This window comes from Mus musculus, chromosome 16 (genome assembly GCF_000001635.26).
Source record: "Mus musculus strain C57BL/6J chromosome 16, GRCm38.p6 C57BL/6J".
NCBI lineage: Eukaryota > Metazoa > Chordata > Mammalia > Rodentia > Muridae > Mus > Mus musculus.
The window spans coordinates 22,170,999-22,180,818 of record NC_000082.6 but is presented as its reverse complement, the minus strand read 5'-3'; positions in this window follow the sequence as shown (position 1 = coordinate 22,180,818).

The window sequence follows — 9,820 nt, the reverse complement described above, 5'->3', positions numbered from 1 at the left end:
GAAACAATCTAATACATGTGTTAGACTGGGGGCTCTTGTTGCTTCTACCATCCGGACCTTGGAACATTTTACCTTAGTCATTCTCCAGACCCAGCACAAAGAAGTCTGACCTATGATGCAATAAAATTGCTCATAGTTTAAGTCTAGAACACTCATGAAGGAAAGACTGGTCATTACCTCCCATAACTCAAAGCTTAACCAACATCTCAGCTGCCCCGTTGCCCCTTTTAAGGCTTGTTATGTGGGCTGAGTTTAGGTACACACTTGGCTGTACTGCCAATTTCCCTCAAATGGTCTGGGAATTGGCTGTTATAATCACCTAGGACACAGATTCCTGGCTTTGCCACGCCAACCTAGAGAACAGCTCTCCAGAGCAGAGCCCTGCAAGTGGTTCAGCTGGCATCGTCGTTACTTGGAGCCTATTAGAGCTGCTAAATAACCTACTTCTGGAGAGTTTGTATCTGAAGGTGAGGATCTAAGAAGGCGCAAGCAGCCATAATGTGCTTGAGGAGTCATTCCCTGAAGGAAAGAAGTTAGAAGCTGAATATAAATAGAATAATTTCAAACTGGTGGTGGCGCATGCCTTTAATCCCATCACTTGGGAGGCAGAGGCAGGAGGGTCTCTGGGTTTGAGGCCAGCCTGGCAGTAGAGAGTAGTAGTTGAAAGTGAGCTTTGAAGTCCATCCTAACTCACAATTTCAACCTAGTTTTCTGTCTTGGAGTGACTTTCCTCCAAATCTCACCCCTCCTCAAGATCTGAAAGCTAGGAATAATAAAAGTGAGTTCCTGCTTTGTCATGGCCTTAGCACTATGCTCAACAGAATACAGATTCAGTCACGTTATCTTCGGCAAATCATTATAAAACAAGCTGGGATGATGTAACCATGAACTAAAACTTGTGAAGCAGGAGAGTGGCGTGAGGCCCTTGTCATCACTTTGACCTCCCAGGGAGGTTTCCCTGCCAGAGATCAGACCCGATTCCACAACCTAGCTCACACTTCTGGAATCAGCACTTGAGAGTCCTTGGCAAGAGGATCAGGAGTTGGAGGTCAGATTGCGTACATGGTAAGTTCTAGGCCATCCTGGTGAGACAATAAGACCTGTCTGACAAAAAAGTCAGTACATATTTAGAAAATGAGTGGACTCTTTTCTAATGTGGGCACAGAAGAAATCACTTAATAATAACCTAGAACCAGATGAAACTAAGAGAGACAAGCTTGAATACATAAATGTGAAATATTTTGCATTGGAAAGAACATGATAAAGACAAAATCTGGGAAAAAAATAATTGCCACATGTATGTAGACAAAGGGCTCATATAACCAATACTTTAAAAAAAGTCACAAAATGGGAAAGAAACTCAGTAGAAGAATGGACAGTAGACAGGAACAGAAAATGTATAGATGCTATACTCTTCTACATAGAAAGGGACCCTATAGAATCCTATACTCTTCCAGAAGGGATCTCCCCCGCCCCCAAAGTAAGAGAATTATAAACTAAAATAACAATGATACCATTTCTGTAAGATTGGAAAGAATTAAAAATCACCACACACTTTGTTGGCAATAGTTGGGAACCAGGTACCCTTTTACAATGGATGGGATGCAAACAGGTATAACTGTGTTTATATGTGGAGGCTGGAGGTCAGCCTTAGGTGTGGGCTCCTCAGGAGCCTTGGGTTGTTTGTTAATGCTTGGGAAGGGAACTCACTATGTAGGCTTTGTTGGCCGGGCATTTACAATGAAGACCCGCTGACTTCAAACTCAAAGATATGCCTGCTCAATACTGGGATGAAAGGGGAGTGGCTACCACACCCAGTCAGCAACTTCTTGTTTGAGACAAGGCCTTTCACTGGTACCTGGGGCTCATCCATTAGACCAGGCTGCCTGGCTACCTCTGTCACCACCTCCCAGAAGTGTGCACTCTAAGTCTGTGCCACCATGCCTGGCTTTTCAAACTTGAGTCCTGGGGATCAAACGTGGATCCTTATATCTATAGGGTAAGCACATTTCCAAGTGAGGTCTCCTCCCCTAATCTGTTGTTTCTGGAGAATACTTTCGCGTGTATATATAAAACATGCATACACAGGTTTTTAATCTAGCAGCCTCACTCTAGGAATGCATGCTGAGGATAAAGCTTCAGAGACTCCAAAAGCATGCATACAGGGTTCTTAGTGGCATTTCCTATTTTCTTTCTTGTGTATTATGTGTGAAGGGTGCCTGTGCATATTCATGATTGTGTTCGCATGCACATGTATGTGTGTGCACGTGCACGCATGCCTACGTGAAGGTCTAAGGTTGATATTAGGTATCTTCCGAGACAGCTCTCTACCCCATATCAAGGACTCTTGCTGACCCACAAACTTTCTGTTGCCTAGGCAGCTTACCTTCTGTGAGCTGGATTACAGACAGACACCATGCCTGCCCACCATTCAAGTGAGCTTCAGGGATGCAGATTGTTCGCAAGCCTTTACTCAATGAGTGATCTCTTTAACTGAGCATCTGCCTTTGGAAAAAAATGGTATATTGGAAACATTGATTTATCCACACACTATGCATGCTGTGCACTTAAAGGGGCGAGGGAAATCTGTATGAACTGAGAGAGTAATTTTTTTCCAGGATGTATTATTATGTCAATAGAGAAAAGTACACACAGGCCTTGGGTGTGGCCTATAGAAAAGTACAAAAGACTTTTATTAACAGGCTATTTTTCCTGTGGGAAGGAAGAGGAATAAGAAAACATGCATGAGTTTAATTGTACAAAAAGAAAAACACATAAAAGATAAACCAAGGATTAGTAAGGACAGCCACCCTGGTGGATGAGAAGAGACGGGTCAGACAGAAGAAGAGGGCATGGACTGCTTTATTAATATTTACTATAGTATTAAATAAATCCATCCCTGCAGCGGCACATTCCTCTCTACCTGCCCCAATGCTCTGGGTTCCTGAGTGAAAGACACACACTCAGTCTATATATTTTGATATGTCTCAATCAGCTCAATAGCTGGGTGACTTCCTAGCTTCCATGTGTTAATCTACTCCCCACCGACAATCGAGAGCTATTACTAAGTCCTACATTCTATGTCAGCTGCTCTGGACCCAGAGTGATGCCCAGCTGGGCCACACTCTCCCGGCTCCTTCATGTGCTGGCTGTGCCTCCCTGTCCTCCACTCTCCTCATGCATGGCGGTTTTCTTCTTCTTCTCCCAGAATGGTGGATCTCCTCCTTCTCTTTCCTTCCTCTCTATCCCTAGCCTGGGAACCCTGAAAGTCCCTCCTCTGTCTGCCCTGCCCAGCCAATGGCTGTCAGCATCTTTATTTACCAATCAGAACCAACTGGGGGTAGGGTCCCCGAGTTTTGGGGACCCAAAGCAACATAAGAATACAAGCAGCTACATTTTACAACCACTTAAATACTTTATATATTAAATAACAGTAAAAAGAGAAAAACAAACATAGTAAAACAACATGAGAAAGAGAGAAAGAAAAAAAGAAAGAAAGAAAGAGAAACCAAATTTCAGGTGAAGGAGAGCAACATTATAGAAGGGAATAAAGCCCTAGTAAGTGTTAAACACTCAAGTGTTCTTAGACCAAAATCAAATGGTAGGTGATAGAAGGCTAGAAAAACACTTATTTTTAAAAATTATTTATTTTTATTTTATGTGCATGGATATTTTGTCTGCATGTATGTCTGTGCATCACATCTGTGCAGTACCTGAGGAAGCCAGAAAAGGGTGTCAGATCCCCTGCAGCTGGAGTTAACAGACAGTTGGGAGCCACAATGTGGGTGCTGGGAATTAAACCCGGGTCCCCTGGGAAAGCAGTCAGTGCTCTTAACCTCTGAACCATCTCTCAAGTGCCATTTTAAAACATTTATTGTTGTTTTGAGACAACAACAATATTGTTGTTTTATTATTGTTGTTATGTACTCTGGCTTGCCTGGAACTTGCTTTGTAGATCAAGATGGCCTTGAGCTTAAAAAAATCCATTTACCTCTCTCTGCCTTCTAAGTGCTAGAATTAAAAACATGCACCCCACATTATTTTTAATTATGTGTGTGTGTGTGTGTCTGTGTAAATGAGGACCAGAAGTGTTGGACCCCCTAGAACTGGAGTTACAGGTGACTGTGTGCCACCTGAGCTGGGTGCAGGAAATTGAACTTGAGTCCTGTGCAAGAGCAGTATGTGCTGTTAACTACTGAGCCATCTCTCAAGCCCCAACAACAAACTTCTTTTTCAAAGATAGATGAGTAATTCTATACATTCTAGTACTGAATTACTATAACCATAATGATTAATCCAATGAAGAATCAACAATAGGAATAGGACTATGGCTCAGATTTTTAGGATGTATAAGGTCCTAGAACAGGAAGGGAAAAAGATACAGAAAAGAATCAGTACTAGGATAACAAACACTCACACACACACACACACACACACACACACACACACACACACCCTTGAATTTTAAGGGTAAGAAAGCAACTACATAGTTTCAAAGTCTTTAGTAACTTTGTAACACAGAAACCTGATTTATACTGACATAACCAGTAGGCGACACATCAGCAGCGAGTCCCCCAGACACAATGGATACTATTATCTAAACAGTGTCGTCTCTTGGGAGGTCCCGTGAGTAACCTAAATCTCCTAAATCTACTCAGGAGAAAACCTCAGATAAATCCACTTTGAGAGCTCTTTACACAGAGAAATCTTTTACACATCAAAATGTCAACACGGGAAGAACAAATGACCAATAAATGATGTATCCTAAAGAAGAACAAACACACCCAAATGCAAAAACTGATTTCAATTTCAATTCAATATATGAGAATTTCATATATGCATGGATATTATCATAATCCATCTCTCCATCCTTCTGCCTAACTCCTCTCAAATCTAACCTTACAATCAACCTATCCCAACTTCTTGTCTTTTTTTTATAATTAAAAAAAATTGTTTATGAGTATTTTGCCTGAATGTATGTTTGTGTACCACATGTGTACAGTATATACAGAGGTCAGAAAAGGGTACTGAACCCTGGAACTGGAGTTAGGATGGTTGGGAGTCACCCTGGGGTACTGGGAACTGAACCTGGGTCCATTGCAAGAGCAGGAAGGGCTCTTAACCCCTGAGTCCCTCTCTGTGTGTGAGAGAGACAAAGCCCCAACTACTGACAGGAATGGATTGCATCTGAATTGTTAAAGGAGCCTCATGGAAACCCCCAAATTCCAGTTATTGCCAAGGCTATTTGTGGCTCTCCACAAACTGATGGTGAGGCCCCATGCTAAACATAACACCCACAAAACTCACTGAACACAGAGAAGTCGAGCAGGTGCCTACCTAGAGCCTTCAGCCCCACTGACTTGTGTTCACACTCTGCACTCTCCCAAATAAGAAAGGAAAACACCAACCCAGCTATAAACCCTGAGCTCTACAATGGTGATCTGCCTGCAGGATACCCTGGTGCAATAGTGGCACAAAAGTCGTGGGAGTAACCAACCAATATCTAATTTGAGTTAAGGTCCACTCCATGAGATGGAACCCATGCCTGATACTGCCTGGGTGGCTAAGAACCTGAAGGAGATGTCCAAGAACATAGAAGAAATCCAAATGCTCTTGTTCTGCCAAAGAAATGGAGCAACAAAGTGACTCCTAAAAGCTTTTTCCTTGTCACAGATCAGTGCCTTCCTCAGCCATCATCAGAGACGCCTCCTCCTGCAGTAGACAACAAGTACAGAGACTCACCACTGGACAACGTACAGAGAATGAGAGACCTTGAAACACTTAGACCTAAATGGGGTGTCTCCACTAAATCCTTCCCCTCAGGGCTCAGTGAACTCTGAGGAAGAAGAGGCAGAAAGATTCTAAGAGCCAGAGGAGGCGGAAGAGATCAAGGAAAACAACGTTTTCTAATCACAGCAGAACTAATGCACATACGAACTCACAGAGACTGGGGCAGCATGCACAGGGCTAAGACAGATGGGGTCCCAGGGCTGAGAGGGGAAGTGGACATGAGAGCACACCTCTGCCTCAGAAGCTATGTCCGATTGATAACCACTCACAAAAGGAAACTTAGTCCTTTCCAGCAGTCTCACTAGGTATACAGACCACACTGAGGGGCTGGAGCCAGGCAGACGGGCAACACAAGATGAACTTAGTGGTAGATTGGGAGGAATTTTGCCTCACGGTGCTTTGTCTTTTTCTCTTTTAAACTTTACAGCTCTTTTGCTTATATATTTTGGTTTCTAATTTTGTTGTTGTTTTTTATGGTTTTCCATGTGTGCTAATGTATGTGTGCGTGCGTGTGTGTCTCAGAGTCTGTGTTTCTTGTGATTATTCATTGGTTTTTTTTTTTCTGTTTGCTTTGTTCTATTCTGTTTTGTTTTTATTTTATTATTATCACTGCCATTTGCAGATGCCTGTTTGTATTCTAATCAGAGACAGAAAGAAAGGGTGTAGACTTGAGGGGGTGGGAATGTGGAGGATCTGGGAAGATTTAGGAGAGGGAGCTTTAAAAATATATTTCCAATAATAATAATAATAACAATAATAATCCCAGTAATAGATCTTGAAAATCTGTATTCTTTATTTTTTTTTTTTTGTTTTTTTTTTTTGTTTTTTCGAGACAGGGTTTCTCTGTATAGTCCTGGCTGTCCTGGAACTCACTCTGTAGACCAGGCTGGCCTCGAACTCAGAAATCCGCCTGCTTCTGCCTCCCAAGTGCTGGGATTAAAGGCATGTGCCACCACGCCCGGCTGAAAATCTGTATTCTTTAAAATGACATTTATTTTGGGAGCACAGCAGTGCATGCCACAAAGCACATGTGGGGCCGGAGGACACCGTGTGGAAGGAAGTTCTCTTCTATACCATGTAGGTTCTGCCGAGGGAATGAAAGTCAGCAGGGTGGCCCACAAGTGCCTTCACTGTCGTGCCATCTTGCCAGCTCTGGAATTTGCCTTTTTTTGGTTATCCTAATGATTATGATGTAAAGTCAAACCTGGAAAGCATTCTTTGTCTTGTAATAAAAATTTGTTAGGGCAAGATTTTTAAAAGCTAAATATCCATATATTCACCATCAAGCTTTATTATTGTTTTTTAAACAAGATTAATAATTTTAATTAAAAATTGCGACAACTAATTCCTGCCTGCCATCATCCTGGACTTCGTGGCATTGGCCTCTAGCACTCAGAAGCCTGAAGGCAGCAGACCTGTGCACCTGGGAAACAACACCACTTTATTCAAACAAACTTAACATTGAAATTCTGGCCCCCGCCGGGCGTGGTGGCACACGCCTTTAATCCCAGCACTCGGGAGGCAGAGGAAGGCGGATTTCTGAGTTCGAGGCCAGCCTCGTCTACAAAGTGAGCTCCAGGACAGCCAGGGCTATACAGAGAAACCCTGTCTTGAAAAAAAACAAAAAAAACAAAAAAACAAAAAAACAAAAAAACAAAAAAAAAAAAAAAAGAAATTCTGGCCCCCATTTTCTTTTTCTTTCTTTCTTTTTTTCTTTTTTTTTTTTTTTCCTCGAGACAGGGTTTCTCTGTATAGGCCTGGCTGTCCTGGAACTCACTCTGTAGACCAGGCTGGCCTCGAACTCAGAAATCTGCCTGCCTCTGCCTCCTGAGTGCTGGGATTAAAGGCGAGCGCCACCACGCCCCGCTTTCTGGCCCCCCCCCCGTTTTCTATTCTCCCTCATCAGGGCCAAGTGTCACTTCAGATTTTGAATGGCTTGACTCCTGCCTGCTTCCTGTCTTCTAGATCATAAACAACGACCTGCAGTGAGAGAGGAGACAGTGTATGCACACAGGCTGAGCAGATGTGCTGAGGTTATCAGGAGTAGAGGCTGAGAGAGCTGACAGGCGATGATCTTCTGCTGGGTGGAGGTGTCAGCCAGTCACCCACGACAGTGGCAGAAGAGCATTTCTCATGTTCTGCACCTCCAGTGCCTCAGAACCTAAAACTCTTGTCAATTTGCTAGTTGGGAGTGGTCTTAATTTTCTCAATCACTGGCACATGAGCTCATTTGCATTCTGTCTTCTGTGAATTAGTCCACAGTTCACCGTCTTTGTTTATTTCTCTACTGGTTTTGCTCTTCTGGTTGTTCTGTGGAGTTCTCTTGTTGCTGCTGTGTAATATACCGATGCTTATGTTGTGACTGTACGAACACTTTCACAATTGAGCCTACAGTCAAGGCTCCTGGCTTGAATGGTTATATATTTTTCCACTTGTTGTGTTTCCCATATGCCTGTCATTTTATCAGGAACATTTACTGTTTGTATGAACAACACGCCCCTTTTTTTCCTGGGGAGTGGGTGTCCTTCTTCAGTCTCCCTCCGAGCCATCCATTCTCTCTTCTTCCAATCTGTGCCCATTGCTTTCTGGATGGGTGCACGACGGCATTCTAGGTGTCTATGCAGAATATTCTGTATTGGCGGTCCTACTTCCCAAGCTCATGTCTTCTTTCAGTGTGGCTGGTACTCATCTCTGAGGATATCACTATATGGGCATATTTGTATCTTTGCATGACTTTGTAATCGGCCTACCTTTAGAATGCCAGATTAACATAATCTCCACTATGTTGTAAAGGCATTGCTCCATCATCCTCCAGTTTCTTTTGTTTTAGGAAAATTCTTAGTCATTCTCTTTCCAAATCCTTTGCACATTGTTTACTCCGCCAACATATGCTTTTATCATTTGAGTGCGAGATGCCACAGTGATGTGCTCTTGCTCTGGACAGGTCACTACTTGCACTGAGCCTTCTGCATACCCTTCAGTCTGGAGAACTTATCTTGGATTTTGAGAACTTTGGCTTTTCTTTCTTTCTTTCTTTCTCATTTTATTGTTTTTATTTCTCAATCTATGTGTGTGTTTGACTTTGGGGGTTGTAGTGGTCTTAATAGCTTGGGCCCCCATAGACTCATGTGTTTGAGTGCTTGGCCCAGGGAGTGGCACTATTAGGAAGTGTGGCTTTGTTGGAGTAGGTGCGACCTTCTTGTAAGATGTGTGTCACTGTGAGGGTGGGCTTTGAGACCTTCCTCTTACCCGCCTGGAAGATAGTCTCTACCGGTTGCCTTTAGATCAAGATGTTGTAGATTTGGTCTAACTCTTACATTATGTTGAGTTCCCAAAATTGCATGAGATTCATATGTAAGATGCTGAGGGTCCCTGACCCCAGTTGGTTCTAATAGGTAAATAAAGTTGTCTGTGGCCAATGAGTGGGCAGGGAGACAGAGGCAGGACTTTAGGATTCGTGGGCAAGGAGAGATAGGGGAAAGGAGGAGCCCCATGCCAGGAAAGCAGGAAGGTCCAGGCCTGAGAGGTACAGAAGAGAGAGCATACGATCATGTAAGAGGTGGGAAAGAACAGCGCCGGAAGGTCCCCTCGCCTGCGTCCAGGGTAGCAAAGATGGAATATAGATTTCAGTAAGTAATAACTAAGGAGTATCAGAGAAGAGGTGTTAGCAACATGGAAGTTTGGGAGTGGCCCAGCCATTGAGCTGATTAAGGCATGTTAAACTAGAAGGCTGTGTGCGTGTGTGCCTCTTTCATTTGGGAACTCAGAACACTGGGGTGATAATGAAGAACTCGTGCTGTCGCCACCAGGACAATTTGAGCGGCATTAATCAACTACTGTAACATCAAGATGCAGGACTCTCAGCTCCTTCTCCAGCACCATGTCTGTCTGCAGCTGTCACTCTTCCTACTATAATGATAATGGACTGAACCTCTGACACTGTAAGCCAGACCCAATTAAATGTCTTTATAAGAGTGCGTCGTCATAGTGCCTCTTCACAGCAATGGAACAGGTGTGGAGATGATTTTTT